The sequence below is a fragment of the Phalangium opilio genome, unplaced genomic scaffold, assembly GCF_054372755.1.
Source record: "Phalangium opilio isolate 3A_F unplaced genomic scaffold, DU_Popi_V2 ptg000022l_1, whole genome shotgun sequence".
NCBI classification, from domain to species: Eukaryota; Metazoa; Arthropoda; class Arachnida; order Opiliones; family Phalangiidae; genus Phalangium; species Phalangium opilio.
In genome coordinates, this window is record NW_028324154.1 from 825,001 (window position 1) to 844,824 (window position 19,824).

Consider the following 19,824-nt stretch of genomic DNA (forward strand, 5'->3'; position numbering starts at 1 on the left):
TCTAATTAACTAAAATAAAGGCAATGATCCGTGCTGTTACAGGGGGAACTCGGGTTTGAACCAAAGAGCTCTCGATCTGCAGTCGAATGCTCTACCACTGAGCGATTCCTCCTTGTTCATAACCTTAATGTCTAATTTACTAAAATAAAGGCAATGATCCGTGCTTTTACAGGGGGAACTCGGGTTTGAACCAAGGACCTCTCGATCCGCAGTCGAATGCTCTACCACTGAGCTATTCCCCCTTGTTCATAACCGAAATGTCTAATTAACTAAAATAAAGGCAATGATCCGTGCTTTTACAGAGGGAACTCGGGTTTGAACCACGGACCTTTCGACCTGCAGTCGAATGCCCTACCACTGAGCTATTCCCCCTTGTTCATAACCGTAATGTCTAATTAACTAAAATAAAGGCAATAATCCGTGCTGTTACAGGGGGAACTCGAGTTTGAACCAAAGAGCTCTCGATCTGCAGTCGAATGCTCTACCACTGAGCTATTCCTCCTTGTTCATAACCGCAATGTCTAATTAACTAAAATAAAGGCAATGATCCGTGCTTTTACAGGGGGAACTCGGGTTTGGACCAAGGACCTCTCGATCTGCAGTGGAATGCTCCTCCACTGAGCTATTCCCCCTTGTTCATAACCGTAATCTCTAATTAAATAAAATAAAGGCAATGATCAGTGCTGTTACATGGGGAACTCGGGTTTGAACCAAAGATCTCTCGATCTGCAGTCAAATGCTCTACCACTGAGCTATTCCCCCTTGTTCATAACCGTAATGTCTAATTATGTAAAATAAAGGCAATGCTCCGTGCTGTTACAGGGGCACTCGGGTTGGGTTTGGACCAAGTACCTCTCGATCTGCAGTCGAATGCCCTACCACTGAGCTATTCCCCCTTGTTCATAACCATAATGTCTAATTAACTAAAATAAAGGCAATGATCCGTGCTGTTACAGGGGGAACTCGGGTTTGAACCAAAGAGCTCTCGATCTGCAGTCGAATGCTCTACCACTGAGCTATTCCTCCTTGTTCATAACCGTAATGTCTAATTAACTAAAATAGTTCAATGATCAGTGCTGTTACAAGGGAACTCAGTTTGAACCAAGGACCTCTCGATCTGCAGTGGAATGCTCCTCCACTGAGCTATTCCCCCTTGATCATAACCGTAATCTATAATTAAATAAAAGAAAGGCAATGACCAGTGCTGTTACAGGGGGAACTCGGGTTTGAACCAAAGATCTCTCGATCTGCAGTCAAATGCTCTACCACTGAGCTATTCCTCCTTGTTCATAACCGTAATGTCTAATTAACTAAAATAAAGGCAATGATCCGTGCTTTTACAGGAGGAACTCGGGTTTGAACCAAGGACCTCTCGATCTGCAGTCGAATGCTCTACCACTGAGCTATTCCCCCTTGTTCATAACCGTAATCTCTAATAAAATAAAATAAAGGCAATGATCAGTGCTGTTACATGGGGAACTCGGGTTTGAACTAAAGATCTCTCGATCTGCAGTCAAATGCTCTACCACTGCGCTATTCACCCTTGTTCATAACCGTAATGTCTAATTATGTAAAATAAAGGCAATGCTCCGTGCTGTTACAGGGGGCACTCGGGTTGGGTTTGGACCAAGTACCTCTCGATCTGCAGTCGAATGCTCTACCACTGAGCTATTCCCCCTTGTTCATAACCGTAATGTCTAATTAACTAAAATAAAGGCAATGATCAGTGCTGTTACAAGGGAACTCAGTTTGAACCAAGTACCTCTCGACCTGCAGTCGAATGCTCTACCACTGAGCTATTCACCCTTGTTCATAACCGTAATGTCTAATTAACTAAAATAAAGGCAATGATCCGTGCTGTTACAGGGGGATTTCGGGTTTGAACCAAAGAGCTCTCGATCTGCAGTCGAATGCTCTACCACTGAGCGATTCCTCCTTGTTCATAACCTTAATGTCTAATTAACTAAAATAAAGGCAATGATCCGTGCTTTTACAGGGGGAACTCGGGTTTGAACCAAGGACCTCTCGATCCGCAGTCGAATGCTCTACCACTGAGCTATTCCCCCTTGTTCATAACCGAAATGTCTAATTAACTAAAATAAAGGCAATGATCCGTGCTTTTACAGAGGGAACTCGGGTTTGAACCACGGACCTTTCGACCTGCAGTCGAATGCCCTACCACTGAGCTATTCCCCCTTGTTCATAACCGTAATGTCTAATTAACTAAAATAAAGGCAATGCTCCGTGCTGTTATAGGGGGAACTCGGGTTTGAACCAAAGAGCTCTCGATCTGCAGTCGAATGCTCTACCACCGAGCTATTCCTCCTTTTTCATAACCGTAATGTCTAATTAACTAAAATAAAGGCAATGATCAGTGCTGTTACAAGGGAACTCAGTTTGAACCAAGGACCTCTCGATCTGCAGTGGAATGCTCCTCCACTGAGCTATTCCCCCTTGTTCATAACCGTAATCTCTAATTAAATAAAATAAAGGCAATGATCAGTGCTGTTACATGGGGAACTCGGGTTTGAACCAAAGATCTCTCGGTCTGCAGTCAAATGCTCTACCACTGAGCTATTCCCCCTTGTTCATAACCGTAATGTCTAATTATGAAAATAAAGGCAATGCTCCGTGCTGTTACAGGGGGCACTCGGGTTGGGTTTGGACCAAGTACCTCTCGATCTGCAGTCTAATGCTCTACCACTGAGCTATTCCCCCTTGTTCATAACCGTAATGTCTAATTAACTAAAATAAAGGCAATGATCCGTGCTTTTACAGAGGGAACTCGGGTTTGAACCACGGACCTTTCGATCTGCAGTCGAATGCTCTACCACTGAGCTATTCCCCCATGTCCATAACCGTAATGTCTAATTAACTAAAATAAAGGCAATGATCCGTGCTGTTACATGGGGAACTCGGGTTTGAACCAAAGAGCTCTCGATCTGCAGTCGAATGCTCTACCACTGAGCGATTCCTCCTTGTTCATAACCTTAATGTCTAATTAACTAAAATAAAGGCAATGATCCGTGCTTTTACAGGGGGAACTCGGGTTTGAACCAAGGACCTCTCGATCCGCAGTCGAATGCTCTACCACTGAGCTATTCCCCCTTGTTCATAACCGAAATGTCTAATTAACTAAAATAAAGGCAATGATCCGTGCTTTTACAGAGGGAACTCGGGTTTGAACCACGGACCTTTCGACCTGCAGTCGAATGCTCTACCACTGAGCTACTCCCCCTTGTTCATAACCGTAATGTCTAATTAACTAAAATAAAGGCAATAATCCGTGCTGTTACAGGGGGAACTCGAGTTTGAACCAAAGAGCTCTCGATCTGCAGTCGAATGCTCTACCACTGAGCTATTCCTCCTTGTTCATAACCGCAATGTCTAATTAACTAAAATAAAGGCAATGATCCGTGCTTTTACAGGGGGAACTCGGGTTTGAACCAAGGACCTCTCGATCTGCAGTGGAATGCTCCTCCACTGAGCTATTCCCCCTTGTTCATAACCGTAATCTCTAATTAAATAAAATAAAGGCAATGATCAGTGCTGTTACATGGGGAACTCGGGTTTGAACCAAAGATCTCTCGATCTGCAGTCAAATGCTCTACCACTGAGCTATTCCCCCTTGTTCATAACCGTAATGTCTAATTATGTAAAATAAAGGCAATGCTCCGTGCTGTTACAGGGGCACTCGGGTTGGGTTTGGACCAAGTACCTCTCGATCTGCAGTCGAATGCCCTACCACTGAGCTATTCCCCCTTGTTCATAACCATAATGTCTAATTAACTAAAATAAAGGCAATGATCCGTGCTGTTACAGGGGGAACTCGGGTTTGAACCAAAGAGCTCTCGATCTGCAGTCGAATGCTCTACCACTGAGCTATTCCTCCTTGTTCATAACCGTAATGTCTAATTAACTAAAATAGTTCAATGATCAGTGCTGTTACAAGGGAACTCAGTTTGAACCAAGGACCTCTCGATCTGCAGTGGAATGCTCCTCCACTGAGCTATTCCCCCTTGATCATAACCGTAATCTATAATTAAATAAAAGAAAGGCAATGACCAGTGCTGTTACAGGGGGAACTCGGGTTTGAACCAAAGATCTCTCGATCTGCAGTCAAATGCTCTACCACTGAGCTATTCCTCCTTGTTCATAACCGTAATGTCTAATTAACTAAAATAAAGGCAATGATCCGTGCTTTTACAGGAGGAACTCGGGTTTGAACCAAGGACCTCTCGATCTGCAGTCGAATGCTCTACCACTGAGCTATTCCCCCTTGTTCATAACCGTAATCTCTAATAAAATAAAATAAAGGCAATGATCAGTGCTGTTACATGGGGAACTCGGGTTTGAACTAAAGATCTCTCGATCTGCAGTCAAATGCTCTACCACTGCGCTATTCACCCTTGTTCATAACCGTAATGTCTAATTATGTAAAATAAAGGCAATGCTCCGTGCTGTTACAGGGGGCACTCGGGTTGGGTTTGGACCAAGTACCTCTCGATCTGCAGTCGAATGCTCTACCACTGAGCTATTCCCCCTTGTTCATAACCGTAATGTCTAATTAACTAAAATAAAGGCAATGATCAGTGCTGTTACAAGGGAACTCAGTTTGAACCAAGTACCTCTCGACCTGCAGTCGAATGCTCTACCACTGAGCTATTCACCCTTGTTCATAACCGTAATGTCTAATTAACTAAAATAAAGGCAATGATCCGTGCTGTTACAGGGGGATTTCGGGTTTGAACCAAAGAGCTCTCGATCTGCAGTCGAATGCTCTACCACTGAGCGATTCCTCCTTGTTCATAACCTTAATGTCTAATTAACTAAAATAAAGGCAATGATCCGTGCTTTTACAGGGGGAACTCGGGTTTGAACCAAGGACCTCTCGATCCGCAGTCGAATGCTCTACCACTGAGCTATTCCCCCTTGTTCATAACCGAAATGTCTAATTAACTAAAATAAAGGCAATGATCCGTGCTTTTACAGAGGGAACTCGGGTTTGAACCACGGACCTATCGACCTGCAGTCGAATGCCCTACCACTGAGCTATTCCCCCTTGTTCATAACCGTAATGTCTAATTAACTAAAATAAAGGCAATGCTCCGTGCTGTTATAGGGGGAACTCGGGTTTGAACCAAAGAGCTCTCGATCTGCAGTCGAATGCTCTACCACCGAGCTATTCCTCCTTTTTCATAACCGTAATGTCTAATTAACTAAAATAAAGGCAATGATCAGTGCTGTTACAAGGGAACTCAGTTTGAACCAAGGACCTCTCGATCTGCAGTGGAATGCTCCTCCACTGAGCTATTCCCCCTTGTTCATAACCGTAATCTCTAATTAAATAAAATAAAGGCAATGATCAGTGCTGTTACATGGGGAACTCGGGTTTGAACCAAAGATCTCTCGGTCTGCAGTCAAATGCTCTACCACTGAGCTATTCCCCCTTGTTCATAACCGTAATGTCTAATTATGAAAATAAAGGCAATGCTCCGTGCTGTTACAGGGGGCACTCGGGTTGGGTTTGGACCAAGTACCTCTCGATCTGCAGTCTAATGCTCTACCACTGAGCTATTCCCCCTTGTTCATAACCGTAATGTCTAATTAACTAAAATAAAGGCAATGATCCGTGCTTTTACAGAGGGAACTCGGGTTTGAACCACGGACCTTTCGATCTGCAGTCGAATGCTCTACCACTGAGCTATTCCCCCATGTCCATAACCGTAATGTCTAATTAACTAAAATAAAGGCAATGATCCGTGCTGTTACATGGGGAACTCGGGTTTGAACCAAAGAGCTCTCGATCTGCAGTCGAATGCTCTACCACTGAGCGATTCCTCCTTGTTCATAACCTTAATGTCTAATTAACTAAAATAAAGGCAATGATCCGTGCTTTTACAGGGGGAACTCGGGTTTGAACCAAGGACCTCTCGATCCGCAGTCGAATGCTCTACCACTGAGCTATTCCCCCTTGTTCATAACCGAAATGTCTAATTAACTAAAATAAAGGCAATGATCCGTGCTTTTACAGAGGGAACTCGGGTTTGAACCACGGACCTTTCGACCTGCAGTCGAATGCTCTACCACTGAGCTACTCCCCCTTGTTCATAACCGTAATGTCTAATTAACTAAAATAAAGGCAATAATCCGTGCTGTTACAGGGGGAACTCGAGTTTGAACCAAAGAGCTCTCGATCTGCAGTCGAATGCTCTACCACTGAGCTATTCCTCCTTGTTCATAACCGCAATGTCTAATTAACTAAAATAAAGGCAATGATCCGTGCTTTTACAGGGGGAACTCGGGTTTGAACCAAGGACCTCTCGATCTGCAGTGGAATGCTCCTCCACTGAGCTATTCCCCCTTGTTCATAACCGTAATCTCTAATTAAATAAAATAAAGGCAATGATCAGTGCTGTTACATGGGGAACTCGGGTTTGAACCAAAGATCTCTCGATCTGCAGTCAAATGCTCTACCACTGAGCTATTCCCCCTTGTTCATAACCGTAATGTCTAATTATGTAAAATAAAGGCAATGCTCCGTGCTGTTACAGGGGCACTCGGGTTGGGTTTGGACCAAGTACCTCTCGATCTGCAGTCGAATGCCCTACCACTGAGCTATTCCCCCTTGTTCATAACCATAATGTCTAATTAACTAAAATAAAGGCAATGATCCGTGCTGTTACAGGGGGAACTCGGGTTTGAACCAAAGAGCTCTCGATCTGCAGTCGAATGCTCTACCACTGAGCTATTCCTCCTTGTTCATAACCGTAATGTCTAATTAACTAAAATAGTTCAATGATCAGTGCTGTTACAAGGGAACTCAGTTTGAACCAAGGACCTCTCGATCTGCAGTGGAATGCTCCTCCACTGAGCTATTCCCCCTTGATCATAACCGTAATCTATAATTAAATAAAAGAAAGGCAATGACCAGTGCTGTTACAGGGGGAACTCGGGTTTGAACCAAAGATCTCTCGATCTGCAGTCAAATGCTCTACCACTGAGCTATTCCTCCTTGTTCATAACCGTAATGTCTAATTAACTAAAATAAAGGCAATGATCCGTGCTTTTACAGGAGGAACTCGGGTTTGAACCAAGGACCTCTCGATCTGCAGTCGAATGCTCTACCACTGAGCTATTCCCCCTTGTTCATAACCGTAATCTCTAATAAAATAAAATAAAGGCAATGATCAGTGCTGTTACATGGGGAACTCGGGTTTGAACTAAAGATCTCTCGATCTGCAGTCAAATGCTCTACCACTGCGCTATTCACCCTTGTTCATAACCGTAATGTCTAATTATGTAAAATAAAGGCAATGCTCCGTGCTGTTACAGGGGGCACTCGGGTTGGGTTTGGACCAAGTACCTCTCGATCTGCAGTCGAATGCTCTACCACTGAGCTATTCCCCCTTGTTCATAACCGTAATGTCTAATTAACTAAAATAAAGGCAATGATCAGTGCTGTTACAAGGGAACTCAGTTTGAACCAAGTACCTCTCGACCTGCAGTCGAATGCTCTACCACTGAGCTATTCACCCTTGTTCATAACCGTAATGTCTAATTAACTAAAATAAAGGCAATGATCCGTGCTGTTACAGGGGGATTTCGGGTTTGAACCAAAGAGCTCTCGATCTGCAGTCGAATGCTCTACCACTGAGCGATTCCTCCTTGTTCATAACCTTAATGTCTAATTAACTAAAATAAAGGCAATGATCCGTGCTTTTACAGGGGGAACTCGGGTTTGAACCAAGGACCTCTCGATCCGCAGTCGAATGCTCTACCACTGAGCTATTCCCCCTTGTTCATAACCGAAATGTCTAATTAACTAAAATAAAGGCAATGATCCGTGCTTTTACAGAGGGAACTCGGGTTTGAACCACGGACCTTTCGACCTGCAGTCGAATGCCCTACCACTGAGCTATTCCCCCTTGTTCATAACCGTAATGTCTAATTAACTAAAATAAAGGCAATGCTCCGTGCTGTTATAGGGGGAACTCGGGTTTGAACCAAAGAGCTCTCGATCTGCAGTCGAATGCTCTACCACCGAGCTATTCCTCCTTTTTCATAACCGTAATGTCTAATTAACTAAAATAAAGGCAATGATCAGTGCTGTTACAAGGGAACTCAGTTTGAACCAAGGACCTCTCGATCTGCAGTGGAATGCTCCTCCACTGAGCTATTCCCCCTTGTTCATAACCGTAATCTCTAATTAAATAAAATAAAGGCAATGATCAGTGCTGTTACATGGGGAACTCGGGTTTGAACCAAAGATCTCTCGGTCTGCAGTCAAATGCTCTACCACTGAGCTATTCCCCCTTGTTCATAACCGTAATGTCTAATTATGAAAATAAAGGCAATGCTCCGTGCTGTTACAGGGGGCACTCGGGTTGGGTTTGGACCAAGTACCTCTCGATCTGCAGTCTAATGCTCTACCACTGAGCTATTCCCCCTTGTTCATAACCGTAATGTCTAATTAACTAAAATAAAGGCAATGATCCGTGCTTTTACAGAGGGAACTCGGGTTTGAACCACGGACCTTTCGATCTGCAGTCGAATGCTCTACCACTGAGCTATTCCCCCATGTCCATAACCGTAATGTCTAATTAACTAAAATAAAGGCAATGATCCGTGCTGTTACATGGGGAACTCGGGTTTGAACCAAAGAGCTCTCGATCTGCAGTCGAATGCTCTACCACTGAGCGATTCCTCCTTGTTCATAACCTTAATGTCTAATTAACTAAAATAAAGGCAATGATCCGTGCTTTTACAGGGGGAACTCGGGTTTGAACCAAGGACCTCTCGATCCGCAGTCGAATGCTCTACCACTGAGCTATTCCCCCTTGTTCATAACCGAAATGTCTAATTAACTAAAATAAAGGCAATGATCCGTGCTTTTACAGAGGGAACTCGGGTTTGAACCACGGACCTTTCGACCTGCAGTCGAATGCTCTACCACTGAGCTACTCCCCCTTGTTCATAACCGTAATGTCTAATTAACTAAAATAAAGGCAATAATCCGTGCTGTTACAGGGGGAACTCGAGTTTGAACCAAAGAGCTCTCGATCTGCAGTCGAATGCTCTACCACTGAGCTATTCCTCCTTGTTCATAACCGCAATGTCTAATTAACTAAAATAAAGGCAATGATCCGTGCTTTTACAGGGGGAACTCGGGTTTGAACCAAGGACCTCTCGATCTGCAGTGGAATGCTCCTCCACTGAGCTATTCCCCCTTGTTCATAACCGTAATCTCTAATTAAATAAAATAAAGGCAATGATCAGTGCTGTTACATGGGGAACTCGGGTTTGAACCAAAGATCTCTCGATCTGCAGTCAAATGCTCTACCACTGAGCTATTCCCCCTTGTTCATAACCGTAATGTCTAATTATGTAAAATAAAGGCAATGCTCCGTGCTGTTACAGGGGCACTCGGGTTGGGTTTGGACCAAGTACCTCTCGATCTGCAGTCGAATGCCCTACCACTGAGCTATTCCTCCTTGTTCATAACCATAATGTCTAATTAACTAAAATAAAGGCAATGATCCGTGCTGTTACAGGGGGAACTCGGGTTTGAACCAAAGAGCTCTCGATCTGCAGTCGAATGCTCTACCACTGAGCTATTCCTCCTTGTTCATAACCGTAATGTCTAATTAACTAAAATAATTCAATGATCAGTGCTGTTACAAGGGAACTCAGTTTGAACCAAGAACCTCTCGATCTGCAGTGGAATGCTCCTCCACTGAGCTATTCCCCCTTGATCATAACCGTAATCTCTAATTAAATAAAATAAAGGCAATGATCAGTGCTGTTACAGGGGGAACTCGGGTTTGAACCAAAGATCTCTCGATCTGCAGTCAAATGCTCTACCACTAAGCTATTCCTCCTTGTTTCTTAACCGTAATGTCTAATTAACTAAAATAAAGGCAATGATCCGTGCTTTTACAGGGGGAATTCGGGTTTGAACCAAGGACCTCTCGATCTGCAGTAGAATGCTCTACCACTGAGCTATTCCCCCTTGTTCATAACCGTAATCTCTAATAAAATAAAATAAAGGCAATGATCAGTGCTGTTACATGGGGAACTCGGGTTTGAACCAAAGATCTCTCGATCTGCAGTCAAATGCTCTACCAAGGAGCTATTCCCCCTTGTTCATAACCGTAATGTCTAATTATGTAAAATAAAGGCAATGCTCCGTGCTGTTACAGGGGGCACTCGGGTTGGGTTTGGACCAAGTACCTCTCGATCTGCAGTCGAATGCTCTACCACTGAGCTATTCCCCCTTGTTCATAACCGTAATGTCTAATTAACTAAAATAAAGGCAATGGTCAGTGCTGTTACAAGGGAACTCAGTTTGAACCAAGTACCTCTCGATCTGCAGTCGAATGCTCTACCACTGAGCTATTCACCCTTGTTCATAACCGTAATGTCTAATTAACTAAAATAAAGGCAATGATCCGTGCTGTTACAGGGGGATTTCGGGTTTGAACCAAAGAGCTCTCGATCTGCAGTCGAATGCTCTACCACTGAGCTATTCCCCCTTGTTCATAACCGTAATGTCTAATTAACTAAAATAAAGGCAATGATCAGTGCTGTTACAAGGGAACTCAGTTTGAACCAAGTACCTCTCGATCTGCAGTCGAATGCTCTACCACTGAGCTATTCCCCCTTGTTCATAATCGTAATGTCTAATTAACTAAAATAAAGGCAATGATCCGTGCTGTAACAGTGGGAACTCGGTTTGAACCAAGGACCTCTCGATCTGCAGTCGAATGCTCTACCACTGAGCTATTCCCCCTTGTTCATAACCGTAATGTCTAATTAACTAAAATAAAGGCAATGATCCGTGCTGTTACAGGGGGAACTCGGGTTTGAACCAAAGAGCTCTCGAACTGCAGTCGAATGCTCTACCACTGAGCTATTCCTCCTTGTTCATACCCGTAATGTCTAATTAACTAAAATAAAGGCAATGATTCGTGCTTTTACAGGGGGAACTCGGGTTTGAACCACGGACCTCTCGATCTGCAGTCGAATGCTCTACCACTGAGCTATTCCCCCTTGTTCATAACCGCAATGTCTAATTATGTAAAATAAAGGCAATGGTCCGTGCTGTTACAGGATGAACTTTGGCTTGAACCAAGGACCTCTCGATCTGCAGTCGAATGCTCTACCACTGAGTTATTCCCCCTTGTTCATAACCGTAACGTCTAATTATGTAAAATAAAGGCAATGCTCCGTGCTGTTACAGGGGGAACTCGGGTTTGAACCACGGACCTTTCGATCCGCAGTCGAATGCTCTACCACTGAGCTATACCCCCTTGTTCATAACCGTAATGTCTAATTACGTAAAATAAAGGCAATGCTCCGTGCTGTTACAGGGGGCACTCGGGTTGGGTTTGGACCAAGTACCTCTCGATCTGCAGTCGAATGCTCTACCACTGAGCTATTCCCCCTTGTTCATAACCGTAATGTCTAATTAACTAAAATAAAGGCAATGATCCGTGCTGTTACAGGGGGAACTCGGGTTTGAACCAAAGAGCTCTCGAACTGCAGTCGAATGCTCTACCACTGAGCTATTCCTCCTTGTTCATAACCGCAATGTCTAATTAACTAAAATAAGGGCAATGATCCGTGCTTTTACAGGAGGAACTCGGGTTTGAACCAAGGACCTCTCGATCTGCAGTCGAATGCTCTACCACTGAGCTATTCCCCCTTGTTCATAACCGCAATGTCTAATTATGTAAAATAAAGGCAATGGTCCGTGCTGTTACAGGATGAACTTTGGCTTGAACCAAGGACCTTTCGATCCGCAGTCGAATGCTCTACCACTGAGCTATACCCCCTTGTTCATAACCGTAATGTCTAATTACGTAAAATAAAGGCAATGCTCCGTGCTGTTACAGGGGGCACTCGGGTTGGGTTTGGACCAAGTACCTCTCGATCTGCAGTCGAATGCTCTACCACTGAGCTATTCCCCCTTGTTCATAACCGTAATGTCTAATTAACTAAAATAAAGGCAATGATCCGTGCTTTTACAGAGGGAACTCGGGTTTGAACCACGGACCTTTCGATCTGCAGTCGAATGCTCTACCACTGAGCTATTCCCCCATGTCCATAACCGTAATGTCTAATTAACTAAAATAAAGGCAATGATCCGTGCTGTTACAGGGGGAACTCGGGTTTGAACCAAAGAGCTCTCGATCTGCAGTCGAATGCTCTACCACTGAGCGATTCCTCCTTGTTCATAACCTTAATGTCTAATTAACTAAAATAAAGGCAATGATCCGTGCTTTTACAGGGGGAACTCGGGTTTGAACCAAGGACCTCTCGATCCGCAGTCGAATGCTCTACCACTGAGCTATTCCCCCTTGTTCATAACCGAAATGTCTAATTAACTAAAATAAAGGCAATGATCCATGCTTTTACAGAGGGAACTCGGGTTTGAACCACGGACCTTTCGACCTGCAGTCGAATGCTCTACCACTGAGCTATTCCCCCTTGTTCATAACCGTAATGTCTAATTAACTAAAATAAAGGCAATAATCCGTGCTGTTACAGGGGGAACTCGAGTTTGAACCAAAGAGCTCTCGATCTGCAGTCGAATGCTCTACCACTGAGCTATTCCTCCTTGTTCATAACCGCAATGTCTAATTAACTAAAATAAAGGCAATGATCCGTGCTTTTACAGGGGGAACTCGGGTTTGAACCAAGGACCTCTCGATCTGCAGTGGAATGCTCCTCCATTGAGCTATTCCCCCTTGTTCATAACCGTAATCTCTAATTAAATAAAATAAAGGCAATGATCAGTGCTGTTACATGGGGAACTCGGGTTTGAACCAAAGATCTCTCGATCTGCAGTCAAATGCTCTACCACTGAGCTATTCCCCCTTGTTCATAACCGTAATGTCTAATTATGAAAATAAAGGCAATGCTCCGTGCTGTTACAGGGGGCACTCGGGTTGGGTTTGGACCAAGTACCTCTCGATCTGCAGTCGAATGCTCTACCACTGAGCTATTCCCCCTTGTTCATAACCGTAATGTCTAATTAACTAAAATAAAGGCAATGATCCGTGCTGTTACAGGGGGAACTCGGGTTTGAACCAAAGAGCTCTCGATCTGCAGTCGAATGCTCTACCACTGAGCGATTCCTCCTTGTTCATAACCTTAATGTCTAATTTACTAAAATAAAGGCAATGATCCGTGCTTTTACAGGGGGAACTCGGGTTTGAACCAAGGACCTCTCGATCCGCAGTCGAATGCTCTACCACTGAGCTATTCCCCCGTGTTCATAACCGAAATGTCTAATTAACTAAAATAAAGGCAATGATCCGTGCTTTTACAGAGGGAACTCGGGTTTGAACCACGGACCTTTCGACCTGCAGTCGAATGCCCTACCACTGAGCTATTCCCCCTTGTTCATAACCGTAATGTCTAATTAACTAAAATAAAGGCAATAATCCGTGCTGTTACAGGGGGAACTCGAGTTTGAACCAAAGAGCTCTCGATCTGCAGTCGAATGCTCTACCACTGAGCTATTCCTCCTTGTTCATAACCGCAATGTCTAATTAACTAAAATAAAGGCAATGATCCGTGCTTTTACAGGGGGAACTCGGGTTTGGACCAAGGACCTCTCGATCTGCAGTGGAATGCTCCTCCACTGAGCTATTCCCCCTTGTTCATAACCGTAATCTCTAATTAAATAAAATAAAGGCAATGATCAGTGCTGTTACATGGGGAACTCGGGTTTGAACCAAAGATCTCTCGATCTGCAGTCAAATGCTCTACCACTGAGCTATTCCCCCTTGTTCATAACCGTAATGTCTAATTATGTAAAATAAAGGCAATGCTCCGTGCTGTTACAGGGGCACTCGGGTTGGGTTTGGACCAAGTACCTCTCGATCTGCAGTCGAATGCCCTACCACTGAGCTATTCCCCCTTGTTCATAACCATAATGTCTAATTAACTAAAATAAAGGCAATGATCCGTGCTGTTACAGGGGGAACTCGGGTTTGAACCAAAGAGCTCTCGATCTGCAGTCGAATGCTCTACCACTGAGCTATTCCTCCTTGTTCATAACCGTAATGTCTAATTAACTAAAATAGTTCAATGATCAGTGCTGTTACAAGGGAACTCAGTTTGAACCAAGGACCTCTCGATCTGCAGTGGAATGCTCCTCCACTGAGCTATTCCCCCTTGATCATAACCGTAATCTCTAATTAAATAAAATAAAGGCAATGACCAGTGCTGTTACAGGGGGAACTCGGGTTTGAACCAAAAATCTCTCGATCTGCAGTCAAATGCTCTACCACTGAGCTATTCCTCCTTGTTCATAACCGTAATGTCTAATTAACTAAAATAAAGGCAATGATCCGTGCTTTTACAGGAGGAACTCGGGTTTGAACCAAGGACCTCTCGATCTGCAGTCGAATGCTCTACCACTGAGCTATTCCCCCTTGTTCATAACCGTAATCTCTAATAAAATAAAATAAAGGCAATGATCAGTGCTGTTACATGGGGAACTCGGGTTTGAACCAAAGATCTCTCGATCTGCAGTCAAATGCTCTACCACTGCGCTATTCACCCTTGTTCATAACCGTAATGTCTAATTATGTAAAATAAAGGCAATGCTCCGTGCTGTTACAGGGGGCACTCGGGTTGGGTTTGGACCAAGTACCTCTCGATCTGCAGTCGAATGCTCTACCACTGAGCTATTCCCCCTTGTTCATAACCGTAATGTCTAATTAACTAAAATAAAGGCAATGATCAGTGCTGTTACAAGGGAACTCAGTTTGAACCAAGTACCTCTCGATCTGCAGTCGAATGCTCTACCACTGAGCTATTCACCCTTGTTCATAACCGTAATGTCTAATTAACTAAAATAAAGGCAATGATCCGTGCTGTTACAGGGGGATTTCGGGTTTGAACCAAAGAGCTCTCGATCTGCAGTCGAATGCTCTACCACTGAGCGATTCCTGTTTGTTCATAACCTTAATGTCTAATTAACTAAAATAAAGGCAATGATCCGTGCTTTTACAGGGGGAACTCGGGTTTGAACCAAGGACCTCTCGATCCGCAGTCGAATGCTCTACCACTGAGCTATTCCCCCTTGTTCATAACCGAAATGTCTAATTAACTAAAATAAAGGCAATGATCCGTGCTTTTACAGAGGGAACTCGGGTTTGAACCACGGACCTTTCGACCTGCAGTCGAATGCCCTACCACTGAGCTATTCCCCCTTGTTCATAACCGTAATGTCTAATTAACTAAAATAAAGGCAATGCTCCGTGCTGTTATAGGGGGAACTCGGGTTTGAACCAAAGAGCTCTCGATCTGCAGTCGAATGCTCTACCACCGAGCTATTCCTCCTTTTTCATAACCGTAATGTCTAATTAACTAAAATAAAGGCAATGATCAGTGCTGTTACAAGGGAACTCAGTTTGAACCAAGGACCTCTCGATCTGCAGTGGAATGCTCCTCCACTGAGCTATTCCCCCTTGTTCATAACCGTAATCTCTAATTAAATAAAATAAAGGCAATGATCAGTGCTGTTACATGGGGAACTCGGGTTTGAACCAAAGATCTCTCGGTCTGCAGTCAAATGCTCTACCACTGAGCTATTCCCCCTTGTTCATAACCGTAATGTCTAATTATGAAAATAAAGGCAATGCTCCGTGCTGTTACAGGGGGCACTCGGGTTGGGTTTGGACCAAGTACCTCTCGATCTGCAGTCTAATGCTCTACCACTGAGCTATTCCCCCTTGTTCATAACCGTAATGTCTAATTAACTAAAATAAAGGCAATGATCCGTGCTTTTACAGAGGGAACTCGGGTTTGAACCACGGACCTTTCGATCTGCAGTCGAATGCTCTACCACTGAGCTATTCCCCCATGTCCATAACCGTAATGTCTAATTAACTAAAATAAAGGCAATGATCCGTGCTGTTACATGGGGAACTCGGGTTTGAACCAAAGAGCTCTCGATCTGCAGTCGAATGCTCTACCACTGAGCGATTCCTCCTTGTTCATAACCTTAATGTCTAATTAACTAAAATAAAGGCAATGATCCGTGCTTTTACAGGGGGAACTCGGGTTTGAACCAAGGACCTCTCGATCCGCAGTCGAATGCTCTACCACTGAGCTATTCCCCCTTGTTCATAACCGAAATGTCTAATTAACTAAAATAAAGGCAATGATCCGTGCTTTTACAGAGGGAACTCGGGTTTGAACCACGGACCTTTCGACCTGCAGTCGAATGCCCTACCACTGAGCTATTCCCCCTTGTTCATAACCGTAATGTCTAATTATGAAAATAAAGGCAATGCTCCGTGCTGTTACAGGGGGCACTCGGGTTGGGTTTGGACCAAGTACCTCTCGATCTGCAGTCTAATGCTCTACCACTGAGCTATTCCCCCTTGTTCATAACCGTAATGTCTAATTAACTAAAATAAAGGCAATGATCCGTGCTTTTACAGAGGGAACTCGGGTTTGAACCACGGACCTTTCGATCTGCAGTCGAATGCTCTACCACTGAGCTATTCACCCTTGTTCATAACCGTAATGTCTAATTAACTAAAATAAAGGCAATGATCCGTGCTGTTACAGGGGGATTTCGGGTTTGAACCAAAGAGCTCTCGATCTGCAGTCGAATGCTCTACCACTGAGCGATTCCTGTTTGTTCATAACCTTAATGTCTAATTAACTAAAATAAAGGCAATGATCCGTGCTTTTACAGGGGGAACTCGGGTTTGAACCAAGGACCTCTCGATCCGCAGTCGAATGCTCTACCACTGAGCTATTCCCCCTTGTTCATAACCGAAATGTCTAATTAACTAAAATAAAGGCAATGATCCGTGCTTTTACAGAGGGAACTCGGGTTTGAACCACGGACCTTTCGACCTGCAGTCGAATGCCCTACCACTGAGCTATTCCCCCTTGTTCATAACCGTAATGTCTAATTAACTAAAATAAAGGCAATGCTCCGTGCTGTTATAGGGGGAACTCGGGTTTGAACCAAAGAGCTCTCGATCTGCAGTCGAATGCTCTACCACCGAGCTATTCCTCCTTTTTCATAACCGTAATGTCTAATTAACTAAAATAAAGGCAATGATCAGTGCTGTTACAAGGGAACTCAGTTTGAACCAAGGACCTCTCGATCTGCAGTGGAATGCTCCTCCACTGAGCTATTCCCCCTTGTTCATAACCGTAATCTCTAATTAAATAAAATAAAGGCAATGATCAGTGCTGTTACATGGGGAACTCGGGTTTGAACCAAAGATCTCTCGGTCTGCAGTCAATTCTCTACCACTGAGCTATTCCCCCTTGTTCATAACCGTAATGTCTAATTATGAAAATAAAGGCAATGCTCCGTGCTGTTACAGGGGGCACTCGGGTTGGGTTTGGACCAAGTACCTCTCGATCTGCAGTCTAATGCTCTACCACTGAGCTATTCCCCCTTGTTCATAACCGTAATGTCTAATTAACTAAAATAAAGGCAATGATCCGTGCTTTTACAGAGGGAACTCGGGTTTGAACCACGGACCTTTCGATCTGCAGTCGAATGCTCTACCACTGAGCTATTCCCCCATGTCCATAACCGTAATGTCTAATTAACTAAAATAAAGGCAATGATCCGTGCTGTTACATGGGGAACTCGGGTTTGAACCAAAGAGCTCTCGATCTGCAGTCGAATGCTCTACCACTGAGCGATTCCTCCTTGTTCATAACCTTAATGTCTAATTAACTAAAATAAAGGCAATGATCCGTGCTTTTACAGGGGGAACTCGGGTTTGAACCAAGGACCTCTCGATCCGCAGTCGAATGCTCTACCACTGAGCTATTCCCCCTTGTTCATAACCGAAATGTCTAATTAACTAAAATAAAGGCAATGATCCGTGCTTTTACAGAGGGAACTCGGGTTTGAACCACGGACCTTTCGACCTGCAGTCGAATGCTCTACCACTGAGCTATTCCCCCTTGTTCATAACCGTAATGTCTAATTAACTAAAATAAAGGCAATAATCCGTGCTGTTACAGGGGGAACTCGAGTTTGAACCAAAGAGCTCTCGATCTGCAGTCGAATGCTCTACCACTGAGCTATTCCTCCTTGTTCATAACCGCAATGTCTAATTAACTAAAATAAAGGCAATGATCCGTGCTTTTACAGGGGGAACTCGGGTTTGAACCAAGGACCTCTCGATCTGCAGTGGAATGCTCCTCCACTGAGCTATTCCCCCTTGTTCATAACCGTAATCTCTAATTAAGTAAAATAAAGGCAATGATCAGTGCTGTTACATGGGGAACTCGGGTTTGAACCAAAGATCTCTCGATCTGCAGTCAAATGCTCTACCACTGAGCTATTCCCCCTTGTTCATAACCGTAATGTCTAATTATGTAAAATAAAGGCAATGCTCCGTGCTGTTACAGGGGCACTCGGGTTGGGTTTGGACCAAGTACCTCTCGATCTGCAGTCGAATGCCCTACCACTGAGCTATTCCTCCTTGTTCATAACCATAATGTCTAATTAACTAAAATAAAGGCAATGATCCGTGCTGTTACAGGGGGAACTCGGGTTTGAACCAAAGAGCTCTCGATCTGCAGTCGAATGCTCTACCACTGAGCTATTCCTCCTTGTTCATAACCGTAATGTCTAATTAACTAAAATAATTCAATGATCAGTGCTGTTACAAGGGAACTCAGTTTGAACCAAGGACCTCTCGATCTGCAGTGGAATGCTCCTCCACTGAGCTATTCCCCCTTGATCATAACCGTAATCTCTAATTAAATAAAATAAAGGCAATGATCAGTGCTGTTACAGGGGGAACTCGGGTTTGAACCAAAGATCTCTCGATCTGCAGTCAAATGCTCTACCACTAAGCTATTCCTCCTTGTTTCTTAACCGTAATGTCTAATTAACTAAAATAAAGGCAATGATCCGTGCTTTTACAGGGGGAATTCGGGTTTGAACCAAGGACCTCTCGATCTGCAGTAGAATGCTCTACCACTGAGCTATTCCCCCTTGTTCATAACCGTAATCTCTAATAAAATAAAATAAAGGCAATGATCAGTGCTGTTACATGGGGAACTCGGGTTTGAACCAAAGATCTCTCGATCTGCAGTCAAATGCTCTACCAAGGAGCTATTCCCCCTTGTTCATAACCGTAATGTCTAATTATGTAAAATAAAGGCAATGCTCCGTGCTGTTACAGGGGGCACTCGTGTTGGGTTTGGACCAAGTACCTCTCGATCTGCAGTCGAATGCTCTACCACTGAGCTATTCCCCCTTGTTCATAACCGTAATGTCTAATTAACTAAAATAAAGGCAATGGTCAGTGCTGTTACAAGGGAACTCAGTTTGAACCAAGTACCTCTCGATCTGCAGTCGAATGCTCTACCACTGAGCTATTCACCCTTGTTCATAACCGTAATGTCTAATTAACTAAAATAAAGGCAATGATCCGTGCTGTTACAGGGGGATTTCGGGTTTGAACCAAAGAGCTCTCGATCTGCAGTCGAATGCTCTACCACTGAGCTATTCCCCCTTGTTCATAACCGTAATGTCTAATTAACTAAAATAAAGGCAATGATCAGTGCTGTTACAAGGGAACTCAGTTTGAACCAAGTACCTCTCGATCTGCAGTCGAATGCTCTACCACTGAGCTATTCCCCCTTGTTCATAACCGTAATGTCTAATTAACTAAAATAAAGGCAATGGTCAGTGCTGTTACAAGGGAACTCAGTTTGAACCAAGTACCTCTCGATCTGCAGTCGAATGCTCTACCACTGAGCTATTCACCCTTGTTCATAACCGTAATGTCTAATTAACTAAAATAA

At 43.9% G+C, this 19,824-nt stretch overlaps 20 non-coding genes across 20 annotated transcripts; all 20 read right to left on the reverse strand.

Moving 5' to 3' along the window:
• Positions 1 to 170: 170 nt before the first annotated feature.
• TRNAR-GCG (transfer RNA arginine (anticodon GCG)) lies at positions 171 to 242 on the reverse strand. Its single transcript has one exon. It is a non-coding gene; the product is annotated as a tRNA-Arg (tRNA).
• A 1,099-nt stretch (positions 243 to 1,341) lies between these two features.
• TRNAC-GCA (transfer RNA cysteine (anticodon GCA)) lies at positions 1,342 to 1,413 on the reverse strand. Its single transcript has one exon. It is a non-coding gene; the product is annotated as a tRNA-Cys (tRNA).
• A 581-nt stretch (positions 1,414 to 1,994) lies between these two features.
• TRNAR-GCG (transfer RNA arginine (anticodon GCG)) lies at positions 1,995 to 2,066 on the reverse strand. Its single transcript has one exon. It is a non-coding gene; the product is annotated as a tRNA-Arg (tRNA).
• A 970-nt stretch (positions 2,067 to 3,036) lies between these two features.
• Positions 3,037 to 3,108, reverse strand: TRNAR-GCG (transfer RNA arginine (anticodon GCG)). Its single transcript has one exon. It is a non-coding gene; the product is annotated as a tRNA-Arg (tRNA).
• Positions 3,109 to 4,207: 1,099 nt separating this feature from the next.
• TRNAC-GCA (transfer RNA cysteine (anticodon GCA)) lies at positions 4,208 to 4,279 on the reverse strand. The gene has a single exon. It is a non-coding gene; the product is annotated as a tRNA-Cys (tRNA).
• Positions 4,280 to 4,860: 581 nt separating this feature from the next.
• Positions 4,861 to 4,932, reverse strand: TRNAR-GCG (transfer RNA arginine (anticodon GCG)). The gene has a single exon. It is a non-coding gene; the product is annotated as a tRNA-Arg (tRNA).
• Positions 4,933 to 5,902: 970 nt separating this feature from the next.
• TRNAR-GCG (transfer RNA arginine (anticodon GCG)) lies at positions 5,903 to 5,974 on the reverse strand. Its single transcript has one exon. It is a non-coding gene; the product is annotated as a tRNA-Arg (tRNA).
• Positions 5,975 to 7,073: 1,099 nt separating this feature from the next.
• Positions 7,074 to 7,145, reverse strand: TRNAC-GCA (transfer RNA cysteine (anticodon GCA)). Its single transcript has one exon. It is a non-coding gene; the product is annotated as a tRNA-Cys (tRNA).
• Positions 7,146 to 7,726: 581 nt separating this feature from the next.
• On the reverse strand, positions 7,727 to 7,798 carry TRNAR-GCG (transfer RNA arginine (anticodon GCG)). The gene has a single exon. It is a non-coding gene; the product is annotated as a tRNA-Arg (tRNA).
• A 970-nt stretch (positions 7,799 to 8,768) lies between these two features.
• On the reverse strand, positions 8,769 to 8,840 carry TRNAR-GCG (transfer RNA arginine (anticodon GCG)). The gene has a single exon. It is a non-coding gene; the product is annotated as a tRNA-Arg (tRNA).
• A 2,400-nt stretch (positions 8,841 to 11,240) lies between these two features.
• On the reverse strand, positions 11,241 to 11,312 carry TRNAR-GCG (transfer RNA arginine (anticodon GCG)). Its single transcript has one exon. It is a non-coding gene; the product is annotated as a tRNA-Arg (tRNA).
• A 323-nt stretch (positions 11,313 to 11,635) lies between these two features.
• Positions 11,636 to 11,707, reverse strand: TRNAC-GCA (transfer RNA cysteine (anticodon GCA)). Its single transcript has one exon. It is a non-coding gene; the product is annotated as a tRNA-Cys (tRNA).
• Positions 11,708 to 11,765: 58 nt separating this feature from the next.
• TRNAR-GCG (transfer RNA arginine (anticodon GCG)) lies at positions 11,766 to 11,837 on the reverse strand. Its single transcript has one exon. It is a non-coding gene; the product is annotated as a tRNA-Arg (tRNA).
• A 453-nt stretch (positions 11,838 to 12,290) lies between these two features.
• Positions 12,291 to 12,362, reverse strand: TRNAR-GCG (transfer RNA arginine (anticodon GCG)). Its single transcript has one exon. It is a non-coding gene; the product is annotated as a tRNA-Arg (tRNA).
• An 842-nt stretch (positions 12,363 to 13,204) lies between these two features.
• TRNAR-GCG (transfer RNA arginine (anticodon GCG)) lies at positions 13,205 to 13,276 on the reverse strand. Its single transcript has one exon. It is a non-coding gene; the product is annotated as a tRNA-Arg (tRNA).
• Positions 13,277 to 14,375: 1,099 nt separating this feature from the next.
• TRNAC-GCA (transfer RNA cysteine (anticodon GCA)) lies at positions 14,376 to 14,447 on the reverse strand. The gene has a single exon. It is a non-coding gene; the product is annotated as a tRNA-Cys (tRNA).
• A 581-nt stretch (positions 14,448 to 15,028) lies between these two features.
• TRNAR-GCG (transfer RNA arginine (anticodon GCG)) lies at positions 15,029 to 15,100 on the reverse strand. Its single transcript has one exon. It is a non-coding gene; the product is annotated as a tRNA-Arg (tRNA).
• A 970-nt stretch (positions 15,101 to 16,070) lies between these two features.
• On the reverse strand, positions 16,071 to 16,142 carry TRNAR-GCG (transfer RNA arginine (anticodon GCG)). The gene has a single exon. It is a non-coding gene; the product is annotated as a tRNA-Arg (tRNA).
• Positions 16,143 to 16,724: 582 nt separating this feature from the next.
• Positions 16,725 to 16,796, reverse strand: TRNAR-GCG (transfer RNA arginine (anticodon GCG)). Its single transcript has one exon. It is a non-coding gene; the product is annotated as a tRNA-Arg (tRNA).
• A 969-nt stretch (positions 16,797 to 17,765) lies between these two features.
• On the reverse strand, positions 17,766 to 17,837 carry TRNAR-GCG (transfer RNA arginine (anticodon GCG)). The gene has a single exon. It is a non-coding gene; the product is annotated as a tRNA-Arg (tRNA).
• Between the last annotated feature and the right edge of the window lie 1,987 nt (positions 17,838 to 19,824).